Genomic DNA, 15,000 nt, shown 5'->3' with positions numbered 1-15,000 from the left:
CTCATCCTATCATGACATCATCTGTATTTGTTCCTATTCCTTTTTGAAGATCCTTCAGGAGTCAGGAGAAGAGGGAGATATTATAGCAGCATTTCAATATCTAAAGGGGACCTAACAGGAAGATTGGAAAGGGACCATTTAAAAGAGCTTGCAGTGACAGGAGGAGGGGCAGAGGTTTGACACTGGAGCAGAGGAGATTTAGGTTAGACATGAGGAGGAAGTTTTCACAGTGAGGGTGGTGAAATACTGGAACAGGTTGAGGCTCTCCATCCCAAGATCAGACCTGATGTGGCTCTGGGCAACCTCATCTAGTTGGAGGTGTCTCTGCTGATTGCAGGGGGGTTGGACAAGATGTCCCTTGAGGGTCCCTTCCAACCTGATGCAATCTGTGAATCTGAGTCCCAAAGTGCTTACAAAGAGCAACCTTTTATGGAAAGCTCATCAACCATTGATACAAGAACTCTTCTGATGATGCCTAGATGTGGCATTGAGAGACGTGGTTTGGTGGTGGCCTGTGAGCATTGGGTTAAAAGCTGGGCTTGATGATCTTGAAAGTGGTGAGACACTGAAACAGGTTTCCCAGAATGCATGTACCATCCCTGAAAGTGTTCAGGGGTCCCTGCAGCAGGGTTGGAACTAGATGATCTTGAGGGTCTATTCCAACTCAAACCATTCTATGATTCTATGATTCTGTGATTCTACGACTTACAGGTCCCTGTACAAGTACAACATTTTAGAGGCAGAAATTGGGAAGGTTTCCACCTGATCATGGCCAAAATGAGGACAGTCTGGATGAAGTAAAGCTGAAGAGGAGTGGTAGGAGGCTCAGCACACTCCTGACAAAGTAGGCCAGTGATTGAAAAAATTACATTGTTTGAGTTTAACTCTTCTTTAGGAAGAAAATAGGCATACAATGAGAAATAGAGGGAAATTAGTACAGTCTCCTGGTTTGGTAGGGTTCTACAGAACTGCCATCTACCCTCTCTGAAGACTATTCCAAGCCTTCCTGCAAGGATTCTCTTTCTGGCACCACAATAGTTCTGGCTCTATAATTTCAGCTCAATTTGTGTCATGGATCTGCATTCCTTCTGATGTAAGACAAGGAACAGCTCGTTAAAAATACAGGTACAATGACATAAGTTGATATTTGGTGGGGTCCACACTTCGTTAGGTCAAACTCAGAGAGGGAGTCTGCATGGAGGTCAGTGCATATCTTTAGAGGGCAAGAGCTAAGTTAATGCTGGGTGTATAAAATAAAGTGTTTCAATAGGTATACAAATAAAATGTTGATATCAAAGTGGTAGTGGCTCCTTTTGAATCATAGAATCACAGAATCATGGAATCATTTTGGTTGGAAAAGCCCTCCAAGATCATTGAGTCCAACCACCAACCTGACACCACTATGGCCATTAAAACATGTCCCCAGTGCCATGTCTACACATTTCTTGAACACTTCCAGGGATGGAGACTCCATCACCTCTCTGAGCAACCTGTTCCAATGCTTGACCAAGCAGAGCATCTCCTTTTACTTCTGTGGAGATCTGCTTTAAGGTATCAGGTATGCTCTAGTTTGATTTAATGACTTTTGGTGACAGTGTGAGCAACACAATAATAGTTGCAATTATTTTCTCTTGTAATTTTACTTCTTTTTTTTTTATTATGTGTCTTAAATGGTCAGGATGTAAGAAGGAAACTGGTCCAAGTAGCCCTGTAGGTGGACTAACATTCATGAGGAGGTTTAGATTAGATATTAAGGAAAAAATATTTCCTGAAAGAGTGTTCAGGCTTTGGAACAGGCTGTGCAGGGAGGTGGTCGAGTCACCATCCCTGGAGGTGTTCAAGAGATGTGTGGACATGGCACCGTGGGACATGGTTTAATGGCCATGGTGGTCTTGGGTTGAAGGTTAGACTCGATGATTTTAGAGGTCTTTTTCCAACCAAACCAATTCTGCTATTCTCTATATCTTTCCCCAGCACAAAGTAGTCTTCTCCTGAACAGTTCTCACAAAATGTCTTGAAATTAAAAGACCACCAAAAAATTGCAGTAAAGGTGGATGATGGCAAACGGAAACTGTTCATTAATGCTCAGCATCTGCTCTTATTAAAGATTATGAGTCAGCAAAGGCAGTGCTTGTATTTTGAAGTCCTTCATTTAAATGCCTCAACTTTGTATTCGACATCAAAAAGCCTCTGTTCTTAAAATGGATGGGGATAGTCAAAGGTGGAGAGGACTAAATAAGTCAGGCTAAATATCCTCTGGAGCTGTACCTCTATCAACAGGATTAGCATCAAACAACAAAAGGAGATGTTTGATACTCTGGAAAATTTCTAGTGAGAAAAAAAGCCAATAAAGAATTTCAATGCTGGAACATGACTGGTTTTGCCTTGTGATTGTTCCTGACTCCCAGGTATGGGGTTGGAGGGCTGGAGGGCAGAGGCCTGTGTTCACTTCAGAGCTGTCCTGCTGGGAGCCAGGCATTGCACCTCCTCCCCTGCTTTCCCACCACCAACAGAGTGGAGCAAGGATCATGGGGCAAGGAGTCAGAGGCAATAAGAGAAAGGCTGTGCAAGAAGAAGAAGAATGATTTTGGTTTGAGTTGTTGTGGGGTTTTTTTCTTCCTACCTCTGAGGTCACATGTAAGGCTGCTTTCTGGAACTGAGATCAGAATTTCTCCAGACTTAATTTTCTTCTGCTGTTAGCAGCTAGTTGTGGAGAGCACAGGCGCTGCTAGTCTCTTCTGGCTAAATTATGTGTTCAGAGTTAGCAGGGAGTATAGATTTAGTCTTGCTGCTGTTGCACAGAGTCCATCGTAAGATAATTTGTCCCACTCAATTAGACTAAGTTGTCATGTGAGAAGTGCTGAGCTACCACAGCCCAGCAGCACCAAAGTTAGAGTGCTCAGAGCGAGCACACAAACCCACCAGCATTCATTTACCAGCTAGGGTAGAGATCTTAGGAAGCTGCTCTTCTTCTGGTGCTTCACAGAGAAGGCTGGATGTCTCTAGGCAGTAACATTTCTCTCTTCCAATTTTAAGAGTAGGGGATTACAGTCAGAAACACACTAATAAATACTGAAATGGAAAGACAAATACTGACCATACGATTTTCAGCAGCAGTGAAGTTCTCTGTGGCAATCTGAGTTTCATCCCCCCCTTAGGGACTCAAGATCTGTCCTGTGATGGGCCAAAGGGCAATGGGCACAAACTGGAACACAGAGAGTTCCACCCCAACATGAGGGAAATCTTCTTTGCTATATGTGTGTCAGAGCCTTGGAGTAGGCAGCCGGAGAGGTCTGGAGAGTCCTTTAGGTTGTGAGGTCTCCTCTGGAGGCTTTCAAAGCAAGTCTGGATGTGTGACCTGCCCTAGGTGATCCTACTCTAGCAGAGGGATTGGACTTGATGATCTTCAGAGGTTCCTTCCAATCCCTGTCATTCCATGATTCTATCATTCTGTGATCTGGTAAGATCTTTAACTATGTGATGACTTCTTGTGTTCCTGCCCTTTTCACAGTGTCACAGTATTATTAGGATTGGAAGAGACCTCACAGATCATCAAGTCCAACCCTTTACCACAGAGCTCAAGGCTAGACCATGGCACAAAGTGCCACGTCCAATCTTTTCTACATCTGGTGCCTCTATGGCTGTGTTTCAGGATGGGAATCAGAATTGTGTAGTAAAAAAAGACTTATTTGTACCTTCTTCTATCCATTTGCTGGTGAAGTTAGACAGCATTAGAGCCACAAAGATGATGAGAGGCATGGGATGTCTCCCTTAAGAGGAAAGGCTGAGGGAACTGAGTCTCTCTATCTTGGTGAAGAGGAAACTGAAGGGTGACCACATTCCTGTTTATAAAGATGTGAAGGACAAGTGTGGGGAGGATGGAGTCAGGCTCTTCTCAGTGATGTCCAATGATAAGACACGGGGCAATGGGTGCAAGCTGGAGCATAGGAAGTTCCATGTGAACATGAGGAAAAGACTTTTTGTCTGTCAGGATGACAGAACACTGAAAAAGGCTGCCCAAAGAGATAGTCTCTTTCTCTGGAGACATTCAAAATCCACTTGGACATGTTCCTGTGTGACCTACTCTGGGTGGTTGTGCTCTGGCAGGGGAATTGGACTTGGTGATCTACAGAGGTCACTTCCAACCCCTAACATTCTGTGATTCCGTGATATTTAGTGTCTGAGACAGAGGATGGAAGGTAATAGCCCTTCACTTGGGTCCTGCTGACCAAATCAATTAAGCCTCAGATATGGTTTCTGTTTCTGCATCTGTCACGTGTTTGCTGTGTTGTCTTGGATGAGTCATGACCAGTTTTCCAGCACTGCAGGATCCATCTCTGTCTAGCCAGAAAAATCCACTTGGAGTTTTAATTATAGCCATGCTGAGTGCTCACCCTTCATCTGCTATCAGCAGGACCTGGCCTGTGGCCTGTGCCATGAAACACTTTAGATTGTGTAGTTTAGAAGGGAGGGGAGACAGAGGAAAACCTTGGAAAATACAAAGTATGACTTAAGTATAATCTAAATTACAGGATTTTCAGCAGGAACCAAGCTGAGTCCTGGCCCAGTGTAAGGTGCCCCTCCCCGTGACACAGGGATTGGAACTAGATGATCTTTAAGATCCCTTCCAGATCAAGCCATTCTAGGGTTCTATAGTTCCATAAACCTCCTGGGGATTGTGCTTCATCCAGGTGGAGCCATCCCAGAAGTCTTCATGCCAGGGTGGTGATCAGTTGGCTCAATCATGTCAAATCACAGTGAGATGGTTAGAATCGTACCCAGCCCAGCAGAGCTAGCTGCATTCTCTTTGTACTTCAACTGAAACCCAGTAACACAGCAGCAGTTTCAGCTCCTAAAACGACAGTGCTGTTAATTTTGGAACTCTTAAATGTGGGGAAAAAAATGTCTGTGAAGAGGGTGAGAAGACATTGACTTATCAACAGCTCTTGTGCAGAAGAGTAGGCTGAGGGGAGATCCTATTGCTCTCTACAGCTCCCTGAAAGGAGATTGCAGTGAGGTGGTGATCAATCCCTTTTGCTTAATATCAGGTGATAGAATGAGAGGAAATGGCCTGGCATTGTGCCAGGGCAGGTCTAGGTTGAAGATTAGGAACATTTTCTTTGCCTCAAGAGTGATCAGACATTGGAACAGGCTGCCCAGGGAGGTGGTGGAGTCACCATCTCTGGAGATGTTAAAGAAATGTGTGGACATGGCACTTTGGGATGTAGTTTAATAGCCATGGTGATGCTGGACTGAAGGTTGGACTTTATGATCTTAGGATGACAATCATAGAATTGTTTTGGTTGGGAAAGACTTCTAAGATCATAGAAGTGTTTTCCAACCAAAACAATGCTCTAATTCTCCGATTCTATAGTACATTTGAAGGTTAGGATGATGTGCCCTGTGGAAGTCACAGGGATACATGTGTTTCAGGGAATCTAAACCAGACACATGAGGTAATGTTAATCATCACTCTCCATCCTCTGTACCGAGCAGAGCAGCTCTTCTACATATGAGAAAGTGATAAAATATAATCATGTCATTTAATACTTATAAATCAATACCATGGGAAGATTACTCCAGCATCTGTTAACTTGGGGGTGGTTGGCAGTGAGGATGGCTTTAATGTGAAGCCTTTAATTTGTAGATAGATGTTATTGAAAGGAGTGATGGAAAAGTTGTGTTTATTCTGGGATGTTTGCAAATTGATGGCTTATTCCACTCCAAATGAGGCTGCAAATCAATGATTTTTATCCTCTAACCACTTATAATGTGAAATATGTGCATGTGGCACTTCAGGACATGGTTTAATGGCCATGGCGGTGTTAGGCTGATGGCTGGACTTGATGATCTTAGGAGTCTTTTCTAACCAAAATAGTTCTATGATTCTGTAATCATAATTTGCTGTTGTTTAGTTGGAAGGAGCTTTTAAATTAACAGCAATGATCATCATCATTACACCACCCACAAGCCTGAAGAATTAATTAGTCTTCCCTGCCATATTTAGATCTACCAACTTCCAAAGTGTCCAGGACCAAAGCTAAATGACTTGGCTGTTGTTCAGACTTGGCATTTCATTCATGGAATGGTTTGAGTTGGAAAGGATCTTAAAGATCATCTAGTTCCAACCTCCTTTCCATGGGCAGGGACACCACTCACTAGATCAGATTGCTCAAGCCCTCATCCATCCTGTTGTTGAACACCTTCCCAGAGGGGACATCCACAACCTCCCTGGGGAACCTGTTCCAGTGTCTCACCACTCTCACTGTAAAGAATTTCTTCCTAATCTCCAGTGTAAATCTTCCCTCTTCCAGATTACATCCATTCCCCCTTGTCCTATCACTACAAGCCCTTGTAAAAAATCCCTCCCTGGCTTTCTTGTAGTTCCCTTTAGATACTGGAAGGCTTCTCTAAAGTTTCCCTGGAACCTTCTCCAGGCTGAACAGCCCCAGCTCTCATAGCCTGTCTATATAGGGAAGGTGCTCCAGGCCTCTGATCATCTCGATGGCCCTCCTCTGGACCTGCTCCAGCAGTTCAATGTCCTTCTTATTTATGGTAATTTGTCAAGCCTCTACATGGTAATGGATCGAGTTGTCTAACGAAGGCTATAATTGCAGCTGTTAGGTAGGGCCTTCTTTATTTCAACCTGTCTCAGCTCCCATTCCTGCATGATTTCTTGCTGTGCCAAAGCCATGTGTGTCTTGTTTTGTTTTAATACATTACTGACCCAAGGTCTCGGGTTACTGGGGTTCCTGTCATACATTTAGTTCCACTCTCATAAAGCACCGCGCGTGCGAAAAAAAAACCAACAACCAAAAACCCAAGGGCTGGAACAAGGTAAAAATCATTGCTCAATATACTAAGTATAAATGTCAGAGTGTAAAACTTGACTGCAGCAGAACAGTGCAGGGAGAGATCGTAATTGAAAATAGGACACTCTGAGCTCAAGCAGTTATAAAGGCTCCTACGGCATCGTGCATTACGCCTGCTATGCCTTGTTTAGCATTGGAAGCTAGGTATCAACCATCTCTTGCTACATCTGTTCTGCTGTATCAGCATCTCTTGTTCCAGTAGCTAAAAATGCCCTTTGCAGACCTTACTATGTTATGGTCTCTGCTGTAATGGTAAATCCAAAAGCAGCCACGGAGTACTCACCACACCAGTGTGGCAAGGAGCAATGGGGGTAAATAACAGCACAAGAGGTTCTGCCTCAACACAAGGGGGAACTTCTTTACTGTAAGGGTCACAGAACACTGGCACAGGCTCCCCGGGGAGGTTGTGGAGTCTCCTTCTCTGGAGACTTTCAAGACCTGTCTGGATATGTTCCTCTGTGATCTGTGTTAGATAGCATTGTCCTGCTCTGGCAGGGGGGCTGGACTCAATGATCTCTTTGGGTCCCTTCCAACCCCTAACATCCTGTGATCCTGTGGCATAGGCAGAAAATGAAGTAAAAGGAAGCATTTGGTTAGTTGTTTAGTACTTGAAACTGTCTGCTGCGATGGGAACTGGAGAACAGACCTTCTGAATAGTGGCTAAGGGAACTGGGATTATTTATCCTGGAGAAAAGGAGGCTTCTTGGTCTCTACAACTACATGAAAAGTGATTTGAGCCAGGTGGGGGTTGGTCTCTTCCTTCAAGGAACAGAAGAGATAGGACATGGGGAAATGGTTTTAACTTGCACCAGAGGAGGTTTAGGTTGGACATTAGAAGAAATTTCTTCACTAAAAGGATTGTCAAGCACCACAACAGGCTTTCCAGAGAGGTGGTTGCAGTCCCATCACTAGATGTGCTTAAAAGATGCAGAAATGTGGTGCTGAGTGATATGGTTTAGCAGAGGATTTGGCAAAATAAGATCATGGTTGGATTTCGTGGTCTTACAAATCTTTTCCAACTGATTCTATGATCTTCTCTCTAGCCTAACATACCACTTACTTTTAAAAGTGTGGCAATAGATGTTTTGTAAACTTAGGTTTTAATCTTTGATAATTTACTGCTGTCTACCACTACCTGAAGGGAGGCTGTAGCCAGGTGGGGGTTGGTCTCTTCTGCCAGGCAACCAGCAACAGAACAAGGGGACACAGTCTCAAGTTGTGCCGGGGGAGGTCTAGGCTGGATGTTAGGAGGAAGTTGTTGCCAGAGAGAGTGATTGGCATTGGAATGGGCTGCCCAGGGAGGTGGTGGAGTCACCGTCCCTGGAGGTGTTGAAGCAAAGCCTGTATGAGGCACTTAGTGCCATGTTCTAGTTGACTGGCTAGGGCTGGGTGCTAGGTTGGCCTGGATGAGCTTGGAGGTCTCTTCCAACCTGGTTGATTCTGTGATTCTATGATTCTATACACAATGGAAGAAGTTAACAGGTTGTTCACTTACCAGGGATCACTTATACAGGACTCCTTTAATAACTTGCTGGAAGGGGAGTGTGGGGTGTGTGTAAAAACCCCATTCTTGGCTAATGTGGAGCATATTTTGCATTTATTATGGGGAAAATTTTCAGGTAGGAGGTGAGGAGACAAATTGGGAATTTTCTTTAGCTGAAAACCTGCATATTAAACATGAATTGTGATTTTCCATCTGGCCCTACTGGTTAGGAAGCTGCAGTTGGGCATGATCTTCACTGTCAATCAACAGTCCCCAACTGCGAGATGCAAACCTCATGACGAAGCCCACCCCAACTCATTAAACCAAAGCAAACTGTATGAAGTGCGCCGCTGTGTGATTTTAATATTTGGTGCATGTGACAGGATCATTTTAGTGATTTGCAGGATTTATCTCCTCTTAAAAGTACTGCCTAAGGCTACTCTAATTGGTAGGAAAGCAAATTCCCCCTTCTCCTCCTGTCACTCTTTGTTTTATTTACTGAGAACTGCCGAAACCTATTTACACAATAATGAGGATAAATCACCGTGATGCTTTCAACACAAAAGAGAAATGTTGCGTGAGTTGAAAGCCCTACAATTAAAACTAAACTCGGAATATTTCTGAAGTGGGGTCTCCAGTTAGCTACGCTGAAATAAAATTAAGACAAATGATGCGGGCGTACGCCGCGGCGGCTGCGGAGGGACGCCCAACATCAACAGTCTTGAGGCATCTTTTATGATGGACAATTTCATTCAAAACTGCAATTAGGTAAATGCTTGTAAGTTGCTGACAATAGCCCAGATGTTCCCTCTAGATATGCGTGAAGCTCTCTTGTTTTCCTCACGGATGTGGTTGCTCAGCTGCTTCCACCGTAGCTGTCTTATCCACAAGATGCTGAACCAACAACCCTTCTGTCATCGGGCCAGAGAGGAGATAGTGCCGGTGGAGAGGACACTCCTCCGTGTGGGTGTGATGTTGCATATCTTTCCTTTTTGCATCCTGGAGAGGTTACTTGAAAAGAAAAAAGTTCCATTTGAGAGTGCTGGGGTGGCCTGAGAGGGGAATCTTCTCAACGCTCAGCAAGAGTTAAAGGACCTGTGATGTGAAAGAGAATGGCTTCAGGCTCTGGGCAGTGGTGCCCAGTGGCAAGACAAGGGGCAATGGGCACAAATTGGAACCCAGGAGGTTCCATCTCAAGATTAGAATAATCTTCTCTATTGTGAGGGCCCTGGAGCCCTGAAATAGGCTGCCCAGAGAGGTTGTGGAGTCTTCTTCTCTGGATAGCTTCCAACCTCATCTGGCCATTGTGTTCCTGAACAAGCTGCTGTGGGTACCCTTGCTTTAGCAGTTGGGTTGGACTGGATGATCTCCAGATGTCTCTTCCAGCTTCCATCATTCTGTGATTCTATGAAGAGGAGACGGAAGCTTCAGGTTAAGCATTAAGGTGAATGTAGAGCACAACTTCTGAAGCTAGTGGCCACCATGCAGGTTAGTGGATATGTGGCCCAAGGCTAAGAGTTGCCAAAACATAAATTCCCTTGCCTGGCTTTGAAGAGGGAGAACAAACTCCTGGGATCGCTGCAATGGAGAGAAATACGCGCCTTTACTCCTGGGGCCTGATTCTGTGCTCCTTGCTTGAAGACTCTCACTGAAACCACCTGGCCTATGAAAAGCATCTTCAAATGGGCTGCTCAGCATCTGCTGCATTTTATGGAGAAAAAGAACAATCTCAAAGTGCTTCCTTATTAACCTCATGCATAGCTGTCAATGGATATCAATGGAGCGAAGCTGGAGATGGGTAGGTTCAGGCTGGACGTGAGGAGGAAGTTCTTCAGCATGAGAGTGATGATAGCCTAGAATGGGCTGCCCAGGGAGGTGGTTGAGGCCCTGTCCCTGGGAGTGTTTAAGGCCAGGCTGGATGGGGCTCTGGCCAGCCTGCTCTAGGGTAGGGTGTCCCTGCCTACGGCAGGGGGCGTTGGACTAGATGATCCTTGTGGTCCCTTCCAACCCTGTCTGATTCTATGATTCTGTGTTTTATATGTGTTTTGATAAATGATAATTAAAAATCAAACTAAGATAGGTACTGTTAAAAGATCTTTGCTCTCACCTCATTTTTAGTCCATATTGCAGATGGACCAGGTAGAAAATTAAAAGGAAGAACCTGTATTTATCAGCACAAGTAACATAGATGAAAACCCTCTCTTACAGAATACATTCCACCTGCTTTTTAATTTACCCTGGTACAAATGCCAGACCTCAAATTAGTCTAAACAGTTGAAATCAAGAAAACCTTACATGGAATCATAAAAACTATTTTTTTTCCCTGGGGGGAGGGAGGGGTGCTGGAAAAGACCTCTAAGGTCATAAGGTCAAAGCTTCCTAGTCCACTGCTAAGCCCTGTCACTCAGCACCACATCTACACAGCTTTGAAATCCCTCTGGGAAAGGTGACTCCATCACAACTTTAGGTAGTCTGCTCCAGGACTTGGCAACCATTTCCATGAAAAAGTTACTCCTCATGTCCAACTTAAACCTCCCCTGGTACAGCCTGAGTCTGTTTCCTCTTGTCCTATGGCTTGCTCCTTGGCAGGAGAGACCAATCTCCACCTGGGTCCAATATCCTTTCAGGGAGTTGTAGAGAGCCAGATTGTCTGCCCTGCTGTGTTTTATCCAGGCTGAATAATCCCAGTTCCTTCAGTTGCTCTTCACAAGATGTGGTCTCTGGACCCTTTGTCATCTTCATTGACCTTCTCTGAACCTAGTCCAGCACCTCAGTGGCTTCTTGCAGTGACTATGAAGTTCTCTCATCCACCACGAAGAGAAAATGATCTTCTTTGAGAACAGCCTTTCTTTTTTTGGGTAGAACTGACAGGGACATGTAATGGTAGAGGTGGCAAAGCACCAAATTAATGCCAAACAGCTCTGTCAAAATGCTGCTGTGCACAAGCAGCATCAAGAAATTGCTGGGATTTGGCACCACTCCACTTGTAGGCACAGCTATTGCTGAGTCTCTAGCAGAGAACATCTTCTTTGCTGTTAAGCACGATGTAAGATACCAATAAGTGTAATAATGAATAATTAAAGAGGTGTCTCTTATTACAACACAGGTTTCACGTTATCTGTAAAAGGACCTTAGTTTACACTGAAACAAATGGGAAATAACTTCATTCCACAGAAGCTTCGTGAGGTATTTTTCACAGATATTGCAATAAAATACTTAACCCTACAGAATTATGACATCAAAGTGAAAACTCATAAAATATTAAAGCTTAAAGCGACCTTTTGCCTGCCAAAAGCACGTGCAAGCTTGTCGATACCACTGGAATTTTTTTCACTTCTGTTATCTGCTGTTCATTACATCTAGCTGAAATTTGAATAATTGGCTCTTTGGGTTAGATCCCATGATAAGTGAACTTAGAGGTAAAAATCTTATTGGTGCTAATGGTGGAAGACAAAATCTTGTTGCAGAACATTACTTACACCTTGCTCAAGATGTCTCGACTTTGGAGCAACACAGGATTGGGATGTAAGCATCAATCAGTGTTGTGAGGATCCATCAGGGCCAAGGGCCACCACCAACCCTGTGGAGAACAGCACCCCATAGAATCAAAGAATCAACCAGATTGGAAGAGACCTCCAAGATCATCCAGTCCAATTTAGCACCCAGCTCCATCCAGTCAACCAGACCATGGCACTAAGTGCCTCATCCAGGCTTTTCTTGAACACCTCCAGGGACGGTGCCTCCACCACCTCCCTGGGCAGCCCATTCCAATGCCAATCACTCTCTCTGCCAACAACTTCCTCCTAACATCCAGCTGTGCTAGTTTGAAGCTAGCTAGAATGTTTTGGTGACAAGGATTAGATCACAGGCTATGGAAGAGAAACAGTGCAGATGTCTAATTCACTCACAGGCTTGCTGAGATGTATAAGAACAAGAATCCAAACATAGATAAGGGAGTCATTCTTCTTGGGAGCTCTGAGCTGCATCTCTCTCTCTAGCCTCTCTGATTAATCCACTTTGCTTCCTAACCCCCTGGCCAAACCTCCATTCTTCCTTGGGACTGGGGTAAGGCTGAGAGGGGTAGAGGGAAGGTGCAGGGGTGGTTGAGAGCCCCTCCTGGGGACTCAGGTTTCTGGGAGGGCTGTTGTGTTTCTGTATTACCTTTTACCTTGTCTATTTCTGTCTATAACTGCATATACTGTAAATATCTGGCTGTACATTGAGCTAAGCTGTAAATATAAGCTGCATTCAAATTTCCAGAGCTGGCTGAGTCTAGTCTGGGTGATTTCCAAAGTGTGTGTGTGTGGGGGTAGCACCCAACCATCACAGCAACTACTAGGTTTGGGAGCTGTTGCTGCAAGGAGCTGGGTGACTAGAGCTGTCTCTGCATCACAGTCATCACAGTCATCTGCTGCCCTGGCCTGGCTTCACAGAGTCAGGATCTCACCTGGTACTGAATAAAGCCAGTTCTAGCTTCATTACAAAACAAAACAGAATTTTAGCTACTTTGACATAAAGGAGTGCCAATGAGACTGGAGTTTTGTTCCACTTACCTTGTCAGGGACACTCAGACATTCCCTTCACCCTCATTCAAAGCTTCGCAAAATGCTTCACAGATTCACTCCTGCCCTTTTTACAGTTTCACAAGTGAGCAGAAAGCAGCAGCTAAACACAGAGGAGCTCAGCCAGCATTCGTGAGTGATGCTAGAGCAATCATCAAGCCTATCCCTACATAGCCGGGGGGCCAACTAGGCCCCCCGGCCTTTGATCCCCTCCACCAGTCACCCAGTGTGCACACACCAAGGTAGGAGACTCACCAGTGACAACCGGAGGAGGATCCTCTGCCCAGTTGGGCAAGCTTAGGGCTACTGCCTCTTCTGGGGCCGATTATAAAGGGGAGTGAGCAGGGAGGGAAAATGGTCACACCTGGGGTGGGAGGAGACTGCAACAGCACCCAGGTGCTGTGGGTTTGGGGGATAAAAGGGGGAAACGTGGGGTGGGAAAAGAGCAAAAAGCTTATATTCTTCACAGAAAGAGTGACTGGCATTGGAATGGGCTGCCCAGGGAGGCGGTGGAGTCACCATCCCTGGAGGTGTTTAAGAGGAGAGTGGATGAGGCACTTAGTGCCATGTGTTAGTTAATTAGAAGGGTTAGGTAGTAGGTTGGACTCAATGATCCTAGAGGTCTTTTCCAACCTGGTTAATTCTGTGATTCTGTGATTCAGACCCAGATTGTTTTCCACCAGATCCTAAAATGCCAGAAATGGCTTAGATTGGATTTGGAGAATTTTTTTTTTTCTGAAAGAGTGGTCAGGCATTGGAACAGGCTGACCAGGAGATGGTGGAGTCACCATCCCTGGAGGTGGTCAAGAAACATGTGAACATGACTCTTTGGAACATGATTTAATGGCCATAGTGGTCTTAGGTTAATGGTTGGAATCTTAGATGCCTTTTGCAACTAAAACAATTCTATGAGTCTATGATTCCATAAATGAGCCTCTGTGGGGTGGTGGATGGGGTCACAGCACCCTAACCACTGGGGTGTCCCTATGAGGCTATAGTGGTTGTTCCTTCAGAGCAATTTCACTGCTGGGCAGTTTGGCCATGCCTGTCTCATCTCCTGGACAAGGTCGATGACTCATTTTTAAATCATATTTTTACTCTCTTCTTCCCTCCTGCCCTCAAATTGCAGCCAGGGTTTTGTACACTTATTTCTTTGTGTTCTTCTGCAGCTGGTGCAGTTCCTTCCAGACACCACTATTAAAATTTAGTTTTCTGGTTGCTTAATTGGGATCCATTCGTTTCCATTTGTTGTCTTATTGCCACACATGTCACTTATGAGCAAAAAAAAACCCAACCCAACAAAAAATGAGGCTGAAGTAAATGCAGTGTAAAATGGTTGAGCTCAAGTTTATTTTTTAAGATGGATCTCTTTAAATAGCAACTGTGTCGTGGATTTCTTTCAATGCACATATTTTAGAGCTGGTCCTAAATTAATAGCCTTGATGTCTAAGAGTTATTAATGCTTTTTAGAACCATTTTGCCTACAGAGGACTTACAGCCCCTAAAATCCTGCAAATGTGCTTAAAAAGCACTGCACTTTTCTATCTATGGAGCATCTTGACAGTTGAGGTGATGACTGCTCAGTTATACCCCCCAAAAAAAAAAAAAAATCAGATAAGCAGATTTTAGCACATTTACCATGTCTTTTAACTTCACCTGACACTGTTTGGATGGAGGATGAGAGAAGTATATTTTTATATCCCATGGGAGTTACTTTATGATGACTCTTTCAAGGTGAATATTGGCATTTATTTAGCCTGAGCAGAAAATAAAAAAGAACATATAGGAGTGTGGATGTGGAAACACCAGAGTCAGCAAAGAGTCATTTATTTGGTTGCTTTGAATTGCTATACCTCAAACATAGCTAAATCTAAGTTAATTTAAAGTTTCTCCTGAGAAATTCATATCAAATTAAAGTGTTTCTCTGCAGTGATGACAAGAGCAGGGAATACATCTGAATTTCCTCCAAATTATGGTCTATTTTTGCAGTCTCACAAGATTTCCCTTTGTGGATCCTATTCTGCAGCCTTTGAAAGAAAATTAATTTAACTAATGACAACTTAGAGTAAAGCATCAATCAAAG

The 15,000-nt window shown here is 44.2% G+C and overlaps 1 protein-coding gene and 1 long non-coding RNA gene across 3 annotated transcripts in view; one reads left to right on the top strand and one right to left on the bottom strand.

The window, feature by feature from the left end:
• EBF3 (EBF transcription factor 3) overlaps positions 1 to 15,000 on the top strand; it is a 152,205-nt gene that overhangs the window by 58,255 nt on the left and 78,950 nt on the right. The gene's annotated exons all lie outside the window — the stretch shown is intronic.
• LOC135176555 (uncharacterized) lies at positions 8,401 to 11,938 on the bottom strand. Its single transcript, XR_010302723.1, has 2 exons — positions 11,835 to 11,938; positions 8,401 to 9,450 (listed from the first exon to the last, which is right to left on the bottom strand). It is a non-coding gene; the product is annotated as an uncharacterized LOC135176555 (long non-coding RNA).

This window comes from Pogoniulus pusillus, chromosome 6 (genome assembly GCF_015220805.1).
Source record: "Pogoniulus pusillus isolate bPogPus1 chromosome 6, bPogPus1.pri, whole genome shotgun sequence".
NCBI lineage: Eukaryota > Metazoa > Chordata > Aves > Piciformes > Lybiidae > Pogoniulus > Pogoniulus pusillus.
This window is presented reverse-complemented; position numbering and strand designations above follow the sequence as displayed.